Source organism: Drosophila miranda, chromosome 4 (genome assembly GCF_003369915.1).
Source record: "Drosophila miranda strain MSH22 chromosome 4, D.miranda_PacBio2.1, whole genome shotgun sequence".
NCBI lineage: Eukaryota > Metazoa > Arthropoda > Insecta > Diptera > Drosophilidae > Drosophila > Drosophila miranda.
In genome coordinates, this window is record NC_046677.1 from 15,871,101 (window position 1) to 15,881,652 (window position 10,552).

Here is a 10,552-nt window from a genome sequence, read left to right on the forward strand (position 1 = left end):
AATGGCTATATCTTATCTCCCCCCCCTAAGACGTATTGCCTGTTTTTTGGCCTCACTGTTCATAGATTTCTAACAATAACAAAACTCTTTAGAGATTAGCTCTAGATTCAGTTTAAAACGATTTTTATATGGAAATATACATATTTTAAGTCTTTTAAGCAGTCGATTTCCCGCAGTGTCAGCCCCTGTACTGAGGCGTGGCTCAATCGACAAATGTATTGTTAGCCAATTGATTAGATCACATGTCCTTCTCATCATAACTGGCTTATGAGTGGAAAGAGAGCTGCAACGAGTGATAGAGGCAGGACGATACATGGGAATGGGAAGTACGCGAGGGCAGGGCGATATAGAAAAGGGTAGTAAGAGATACAGATACAGGGAGATACAGGAGATACAGCACTGGAAAGAGTAAGAGATACGAGCCCCTATAGCCGTACCCATAATCAAGGCGAAATGTATAGTTTCAGGCTCGATTCCGAGTCTCCATGGGGTCTAACATTTAACTCTTTAATCTTTTTGATGGAGGAGTTGGGCCCCTGGCGCCCTTCGCCTGTCCTGCTGGAGGGGGGGGGGACATAAAAAATTTACCAGTTGATTTTATGCTGGATTAAGCTTAAACTTTATACTAAAAGGAACTAAGCAAGCGTAAATGGAGTTTTTTTTTGTGCCAGCTCCGGCTCCAGCTTCAGGTCCTTCTTCGTCTGCCTGCTGCCGGCTGCCTGCTGCCTCCTGCTGTTGTTTCCAGTCCCTTTCCTTGTTAAAATAGCTTTAGTGCGGTCTTTTGCCTTCATCTGGCGGTGGTCCCAGCTCCTGCCTGGAGACCTTTTTCCCCCCTTTTCCTGCACACGCGCGTGTGTGTTGGGGCCGCTCTTAAGCCACGTCTGACTGATTCCGGCACATTTCGGATGGGATGTCGAAAAGTATTTGCTGTGACAGTTTTTGGGTTCTCGACTCCTTTTTTTTTGGGTATTTTCTGGTCCTCCTAGAGAGAGGGTTGTGCGGACCAGCCCATAATTCGCATCGAAAACCCATCAAACAAAATTTTGAATTGTGGTCGAGGGTCTCGGAGCCCTGACGAAGGCAATTTTGTGTCCAGGTAATAGCTCTATTATATAATTATTGTACATTATTGTCTGCGGTCTGGTCTGCCGCACACGCACTGTTTGAGACACCGTCCTGCAGCGAGTGCTTTGACCCGATGTACGGTCCTCGAGGTGGCATGTAAATGTATATATTCTCGCATGTAGTCCACGCTGAAGCGTTGAAAAGGTAATACACGTTTGTGTCATTCAACTGCGATGACAACGATGAATCGAACTGACCTGCCGCACGGCCCCCCTGCCGGCCCACTCGATCCCAGAGCAATTCATCCCCGCTCTAGCGATATGCGCCTTGACAGAATCCAATTCCATTTCAATTGACCAGCCAATGCATATATAATACTCTGTATATATGATTTGCCACCCACCAACGTGGACACCGGGCGGAGGGGGGGGAGCATCGGACTGGAAATCAAACTCCCAGCCGTAAGTGTTGACATTATTTATTATGTAGCCATTGGATATGATTGGCTTGTTGGATTTTTGTATTCCTGTTTTCCTTTATTTTCCATATGCACATTATACAGGGGACCCATGTGCGATGTTCGATGCTCGAGCACATAAATACTTATAAATTACTTTTTACGGAGACATAATAATATTCCTCCGATGAACCTGGTTGAATCTCCGATCACAAGAAGGTATATACTATATATTCTGGTTATTAAAGAACGGCTATGCCAGAGAAAAGTTTTGAGGGACGACTTTTGTGTCTTTATAGATCTTTCCATGGAACCCAAGAAAGGCAGTTCATGGTGTCGTAAGTCTGTGATCTATGAAGCCCAACATAACGATCTGTTAGGGTAACTAAGCTTCAATCCACTACACTTTATTTGGGTATAGCTATATACGACACAGAAATCAATAGTACATTTTTTATAGTAATTCCTTGGGGGATAGGAGGGATGGTAGGGATGTTCTAGGTCTCAATATAAAACAAATTAATGATCCAATAGTATCGTATCTCAAAATATATACCTGCCTCTTCTGGGTCCAGATACACAGATTTAGGCAAAATCTGACTTTGAGACAGATTTTAATTCTATTTAAAACCAACCAAACGTTCAATTTTTAGTGGTGGAGTGCTCTTATGATATTTTTTATCGAAAGAGAAACAAACCAAATCTTCAGGCTTTTTAGCGAGGAACTGCTTGATGAATCAAACCTTCAGGTCTTGTTGATGAACTGCTTGCAGGATACATCCATTGAAAAATGAACCAAGCTTTCAGGTTTTGGGCATTGCACTGCTTGATATCTTGCTTGTGACGCCAAAATGGATCAAACCATCAGGTCTTGTTGAGGAACTGCTTGCAAAAGAACGAAACAAGCCATCCCTCCAGCTTTGCACTGCTTCATCAATTGCTTGTGAAGCCAAACGTTCAGGTTTTCTTGATGAACTGTTTTTAGGTTCAGGTTTGGGCACTGCACTGCTTGATCTCTTGCCTGTGGAGTCACAATGGATTCAACCTTCAGGTTTTGTTGATGAACTGCTTGCAAACAAAGGAAACAACCCAACTCTTCAGGTTTCAGCTTTGATCAAGATCTGGCCTTGTTGGCGCACTGCTTGCATTCAAAAACGCTGGCTGTTTGAGCATTGCACTGCCTGTGCATGGAAAAAATGGATACGCTCAGATTTTGTTTATGAATAGCTTTTTGGTTCAGGTTTGGGCCTTGCACTGCTTGATCTCTTCCTTGTAAAGACAAAATGGATCCAACCTTCAGATTTAAGCAGTCTATAATCTATCCAAAATATATATATCCAGTCCACTCAAATATTTTATACCTATTTTAAGCGCACATTTATTTATACATATTTATGTATATTTTTTATACCCATTTTAAGCGCTGGAAAACCCAATATCTTCGTTGAGGCTTTATGGATCTTAATGGAAAGTCCATCTTTCGAATTTAAACCATTTTATAAATATTTCTTAAAACTTTCCAATGGAATGCCATTCATTAAAAATACCTGAAATATATTCATTTCCTTTTCAAGTTTCCTCAATAAAAGATGTGAATCTAGTAATTTTTGCAGAGAATTTTCCGACAAATTTAACTGAAATTTCGAAATTTTCTCGCCCATTAATCTCAATAATCAATGGCACACATCTGTCTGTAAATGTTGAATAATAATTGTTAAGAGATGCTCTTTTTTGCGTTTATTATAAAAATGATCTACCAGGCGGGAGGGGCGGGGCGGGGGGTTGCTGGGAGTTGTGGGCGAGTAATGAAACCATTGCAAATAAATCAATAATTTGTACTCTTTTGTGCAGTGCCCGCGGCTACTTTGTGTGCTGTCCCTGTCCCTCTCCCTCTCCGTATATATATTAAAAAAAAAAGTGCAGAACCAAAGGAAGACGAGCGAACACATTTTATTTGGCTTGTTGTGGTTTTTGGCTCCCGAGTTGGGTCTTCAATGGACGCCCGCTGGGCCTATTTGTAGTTGTGGTTTTCATCCTTTTTGGCCAGCGAGAGAGGGAGTGGGAGAGGGAGAGGGAGACTGTTCCATCCTTTAACTGAAAATGTGACGAAAGCATTGAATTTATTTTTACAACACATGTGTCCTGGGAGACCCTCGGCCATGTTCTGCTCTTCTTTCTTTCATTATTTTGCCTCGTTTCTTGTAGTGGCCGCATAAATTGGTTGGCAAACTAATTGAAAATGGTTCTTCAGCTTGCGGGCTGTCCCCCCCGCCTACACTCGGCGAAAGCAGTGCTTGTCTACTACTTTCTCGAAATAGAAACACTGGCTCTCAAGGCGGCCTAGAAGTCGCACAAGTTGTGGCTTCCCCCCTCAAGGGGGCACACTGTAATGAGCCTAGACTGGTATTTTAATAGGCAAATAATTGTGCAGCTACGCCTCTAAGGAAGGAGCTCTTCCTCGCTTTGGTTTGGGGCTTATTCTATCCCTTTTTCTCTCAGTGCATGTACATATTCAATAAGCTCTGCATGTTTGTACGTGTGTGTGTACAATCTAAACGCTAATTAAATGATTCAATGATTCCCCTTGCCACTACCCCCCATCCACCCCCTCTGGAGTTTGCTCTTCGGCCCCTCGTTTTCTACTTTACCTTAATTTCTTTTTATTGTTTTTCGCATGTTCTTTCAATTGCTTTTATGTGTTAGTATGTGTGTGTCCAAGTAACTCCTTCAAGTGAGCTGACAAGTGCTACAGCAGGGGGTGGGTTGGGGGGTGGGGGGCAAACACCCTCCATGTGTGTGTGTGTTTGCGGGTTAATTGAATTTTATGTGTTGGTCGCCAATCCTTAAGATTGTGTCTCTCACACCCCCTCATTGGAGTACCCTAACAGGGGTTATAACGATATTTAGAAGAGGTTTGCCACATCACACCCCCACCCTGTTTCACTGGCCCACAAACGTCCCTTCGTTCCTTCCTCCGATCCTTAAGGGTATCAAAAAAATCGACTCTAAGGCTACGATTTGCGGTCTTGTCTTTCATTGGTTTCGCTTCTGGTCTTGGGAAATTAATTTCCTTATATTGACTTTTTTCCCCCCTTTAGAATTTCTTGGGAATCTTCTTCCTGTTTTTTTTTTTTTTTTCGGGTGGGATTTATTGCTTTTGTGGTATATAGAAATTCTTTTGGCGCGACTAATGAGAAAATTATAAGCAGGCTTGCCTCCATCATTTTCAGGCCTCCAGCTCCACCTCCACCTCCACCTCCAGATCCCCCTCCTCCAGGAAAAGCATGTTGTACTCCGTCTAATGCTTCACTTGATGTTAATGGATTCGCACTTGCAATGAACCACAAACATATGCAAATGTCTCGAGCACCTGCTAACAACATTAACTAGCAGAGTCCTTGCCTCTCGCACTCCCCCACTCTCCCTCTCTGCGACTACTCATCATTTTCAGGCCTGCTCTAACACTCGCACTCCATCAATAATTATATGCTGCATACATTTAGGCGCCGTGGCACCTTACCCACCCCCCTCGCCCTGGCACGCTTCGTTTCACTCGGCAAATGTTTGTGCAGCACTCGAAATGTGTGCTGCAGACGCAATGCAGCAGCAGAGGAGGAGCAGAGGAGCAGCAGAGGAGGAGTAGCAGAGGAGCACCAAGAGGAGGAGGAGCGCAGAGGAGGCAAGCAGCGACGCCAGCGACAGCCTCGTCATCATCAGCGTGGCAAAAATAAGACGGTTAACATTTTTGAGTGCGTGGTGGAATTGGGGTTGGGGGGTTTCCATTTTGGTGGGCAAAAGAACATGCACTGAGAAAAAAAGAAATGGCAGAAAATCCAAACCTCCGCTGATCGTCAGCTGTTTCTTCCGGTGTGGCATGGAGGAATGCCACATGGTGGAAGCAGATTGGGCTGGTATGTGCCGCGGCATGGATGTGGGATGTGGGATGTTAGGGTCTGGGTTCTGGTGTTGGGTGGGTGTTTTTTGGGTGTATGTTTTGAGGCTTTGCTTTGCTCTTTGCCGGCTGCACTTAAATATTTTGCATATGCGTAAAGTGGAGCATCAGCGACGGAGACGACGACAGCAAACACTTTGTTGCAGTCAAGCCGCAACCGGTCCCCCAAGCTCCTAGCGGATTTCTTTGCCCCTCTCTCTGTTGACGCTCCTTATACCAATTTGTAGTGCTAAAAACGGAGCTCTAAGATTGCCTCAGAGCGTGACTGTACTTTGCTAGTTAGCAGCTGATGATGCGGGATAATTGCCGGTGTATTTTCACAAATTGTTTGTTCAAGATTGGGGCACGTGCAGCGCACGGGGCACATATCAGATTTAATCAATCACTTAAACTAAGCTTAAGAGATCTTCTATGGAAAAAGGTAGGTAGGGGAATAGGATATATGAAAAGAAGTCCTTCTCGTAGACTCCTTTTACCCCTTGTGTACCCGCCCCGCCACCCTCCGGCAAACCCAGACCCCAACTAATTACCAAATTGAAAGTCAAATAATTCAATCAATGGCAGGACTTATTGATCTAATGAGGTCCCAGCACAATGAAGCAATTAAGTTTAGAGTCTTCATATCTTTTTTTACACGAAAAAGATGGAGCCCCACCCAACGAAATGTTGTGCTGTATGTGGCTTCTGTTTTGGTCAATTGCAGCCATCCCCCAACCCCCAACTCTCGTATCGATCCGAGGAAGGGCCTGAGTTCTCGGCAAGTAATTAATTTAATGTTCGGTAGGACTTTAATGGCCCTGGAGGAGGATGCCATGCTAATCAACGGGAGAGAATTTCGTACAATAATTTATTATAGTTTTCCAACCGCTAACCACCGAGCAGCCAAGACACACAACAATGTCCTTGTCCGGAGCTCTCCTGCCCGCCCCTCACTGGAAATCCCTTTTTGAATGTTGGGGGCAAAAATTAATTGAATTTTTGTACCACAAATTCTTGAGCATTTTCTGGCCTGGCATTTTCTGTTTAATTGCTGTCATCAGCGTAGCGGTTGAATTTTGGAACCATACACCGAGAGTGAGACGGGTAGACACGGTTAGAAAGGGAGAGGGATATCAGCAGGGCAACCGAGGCCCCCCTGTGTCGTGCAGCTCTGTCTACGGCATTTCATATTTAAAACGCATCTCTGCTATCAGTATTCGACCTCCTCCCCCTCCCTTCCACCACCTCTCATCCTTATCATAGTTGCGGTCGATGATGGGGGCGATGGGTGGGCGTGGAACTGTGCTGCGGTTAGTGCCGTCGACAATCAAAGCAATTGCTCCTTAGGCCTCGCTTTTTGTCTAATAAAATAATTGAATTGCGGCCATGTGGTAACATCCCCCCCGCCCCCGACATCAAAGCCAATGAGGCAAATGCAATTAACCGACGGCAAGAGTATCATCTCCATCAATTGACGCAACTTTAACATTAAATATGCACGGTTTTAATACAAATTAAGGACTTACTGTTTCATTCATTGTTTCACATCCTCAGGCAAGTTTTGGAATTCAGATCAAACCTGTGGGTAACATTTTTTTGAACATTTCTCAACAATTCTAAAGGAAAAGAGCATACCTTTCTTCTCTCTCACTCATGCCTCACCCTGCCACGAACGTCACTTGGAACGAGAGCACTCAATCCCTTTTGATTCTCTTCTTCGCTGCCGACCGCTACTCCCAGTAAGGGGTGGGGGAAAGGGACAAAACTAAACGAATTTTCAAGCACGCTCACACACACACACACATTGCTGGAACTCACGTGATCAAACGAAAAAAATGAACGGGACAACGGAAAATAACACATTTTTAATTTTTACACATAAAAAAAAAACGAAATTCTAAAAAAATAATATGTTTATATGCATATATATCAATTATAACACAAATTGCCGCACTTTTCTTTCGTTGAGCTGCACTTTTTTCGCCATTCTGCCTCTTATTGCGCCCCCGCCCTTGACCAAACACACTATCTTGCACTAAAACCCTTTTTATGTACATTTATCACCGCATCACTACATTTCACTTCATACGACATTTTTTCCGATGGATTTTTCACCATTTTCAGCATTTTCACGGGTAGAAACGCGGAGCCGACGTCCGAACGCGCGCTTTTACCGACGGAAAAAATTAAAGTGAGAGCGGTGCAAATGCGTTGATTCTATGCTCTCCTTCTCCTCTTTATATTTGCTCTCACTCCCATGCTCTCTCGGATATTTTTGCTTATGCTTAACTCTACTGCTTTCAATTAATTTAATAAAATTAGGTAATCTCATAAAAAGAGATAAATTATTTCAATTATATTACATAATTTTACAAGGAGCGATCAATTAATTGAAATATATTGAGTAATTTTACCAAGCGCTGCGCCTACACCGCGCACTGTAACTCTCTCACCAGTCACTCCATCTCACTCTCACTCCCACTCCAACACTCTTTTGATCTATCTTTGCAGTAACAGAGGAAGAAGACAAGGAGCATGACGAAATTATACAAGGCGCTAATTTCATCATAGCCGCGCTTAGTTCCTCTCAGCAAAGGTGCGCTCTTAACTATTCGCCCCCGCTTTAGGTCAATGCTCAGACAACACGTGAAGCAAGAAGAGAGGATTAACTGGAATAGGAATAATCTTGAAAGCTTAAAATATCATGCATGCACTCCCCACCTCCCCATACCACCCCCACAGAGCATAAACCATGAAAATTAGACGATAGAACCAACAACAAACGCACATTGCAAAAGCAATGACGCTGTATACTTTTTTCTCAGCTTCGAATCATTGCACTGTTAAAAAATGAGAAGAGAGGAAACGCGATGGAGTATATTGCACATACTCTCAGCGACGGTGCGATATTACAAGACGTTATTAGCTATTAGCGACCCCTCCCCCCCGCTCTACAAGTCTTCAAATTAATTTACCTTTTCGTTACTGATGATCTCATCAATGCACTGTCCATCTCCCCCCACCACCCGTCTAGAGCATAAGCTAAAGCAACTCCACACACAAACACACTTTGCAAAAGCAAAAAGAGAGCCCTAATGCTCTCACCTATTACGTTTCGTTCACCTACAAACGACCGAATGCTCTGTCAAATTGGAGTGGGAGAGTGAGCAAATAGGCAGAAGAGCATGAGATCAAAGAACAAATGCACTTGCACCGCTCTCACTTTCATTTTTTCAGCCGGTAAAAGCGCGCGTTCGGAAGTCAGCTCCGCGTTATTGTCCCTGAAAATGCGGAAAATGGTGAAAAATCCATCGGGAAAAATGTCGAGCAGGTGTGGGAAGTGAAGTGCAGTGTATCGATGCAATGATCAGACATAAATGTGCAAAAAAAAGTGTCTTAAATCAAGAAAATGTGTGGAATAAAGGGCGGGGGCGCAATAAGAGGCAAAATGGCCGCCATGGCTGCATAAATGCAGTTCGACGAAGGAAAAGTGCGGCCATTTGTGATATATCTGTATATATTTAATATGTATGCAGATAAACATATTTTTTTTTGCATACAAATTCTTTTTTTTCATGTGTGAAAACATAAATGGTTTTATTTTTCCGTTGTCGGGCTTTTTTCCGTTTCGTTTTCGAAAAATTAGCTGAAGAGAGCGTGGGAGAGAGAGCAAATAGGAACAGAAGCAGGAGATCAAAGAATGAACGCATTTGCAACGCTCTCACTTTCATTTTTTCACCCGGCCAAAGCGCGCGTTCGGAAGTCGGCTCCACGTTTCTACCCGTGAAAATTCGGAAAATGGTGAAAATCCATCGGGAAAAATGTCGCGCAGGTGTTGGAAGTGTAGATTAGTGTATTGATGCAGTAAATAAATATAAATGGCGACAAAAGTGCAGCTCAACAAAGGAAAAGTGCGGCAATTTGTGATATAATTGATACATATGTATGCATATAAACATATTATTTTTTTATAATTTCGTTTTTTTTTATGTGTAAAAACTAAAAATGTGTTATTTTCCGTTGTCCCGTTTATTTTTTTCATTTGATCACGTGAGTTCCAGCAATGTGTGTGTGTGTGTGTGCGTGCTTAAAAATTCGTCAAGAAGAGAATCAAAAGGGAATGAGTGCTCTCGCTCCAAGGGAAGTTCGTGGCAGGATGAGGCATTCCCAATAGTGCTAATTTGACTTTCTCCTGTTTCTTGTGTTCACCCGAACTTCCGCCCTCTGGTGCCTTACCCTGAATATATATGCCTAAAATATGTGCTAACGGAAGAAGATTATTGGTAAGTCATAAAAGAGACGAGAGAAATTATGTTGTTTTTTACAGCTTATACTTTTATTTTGTTTCTATTTATTTTGTTTCGGCTTATCCCAGGCTCTCCTTTTTCTCCTCTAATCTAAATGCAAAAGAGTTGTTCGAATATTTCGGTTCCTCTACTGCAAAAATCAAGAGCGAACGTTTGTTGTTGTGGCCACCTGGGGGTGTGAGTGGAATGGAGAGGATGTTGAGTGGTAGAGAAGCGCTCAAGTCCGGGGTGCAGGCTCAAGTAAACAGATCGAGTTGTGTCATGTAAAATGTATTAGAAGTAGCAGTCCATGTAAAATGCATAGAAAATTCACTACTTTAGTAGTATATCAACAAAAATCAATGAATAATGAATATTCTAAAAATTAAATTCACACCAGATCGAAAACACCATTAAAGAACAGATTTTTCAATGGTTTCTTTTAACAGTTTTTAACAAGATTTATTTAGATCGAAGAAAAGCAATTTTCAATTTACTTGAGAGTATCGTATCGTATTGCGGGCAAGGAAATTGCCGAGTGCTAGTATAATTTATTTGATTTGTGGGCAATATTGACGGCAATTAAGATAGCAAAAGGCGAATAGAAAAATTCTAAACGAATTTAAATTGAACTTTTATTATGCTTTTCTTTTGGCTCCTATTTTTTCTTCTTTTTTATCTATTCTCTGAGGTAGACACCAATAAATTCTGATAAATAAGTGTGTGAGGGCGGCATACAAATAAAAATTAAGCAGCGAGAAGGAGACAAAGATGGCGAGGCAGAGGGAGAGAGAGAGAGTGAGAGAGAGAATT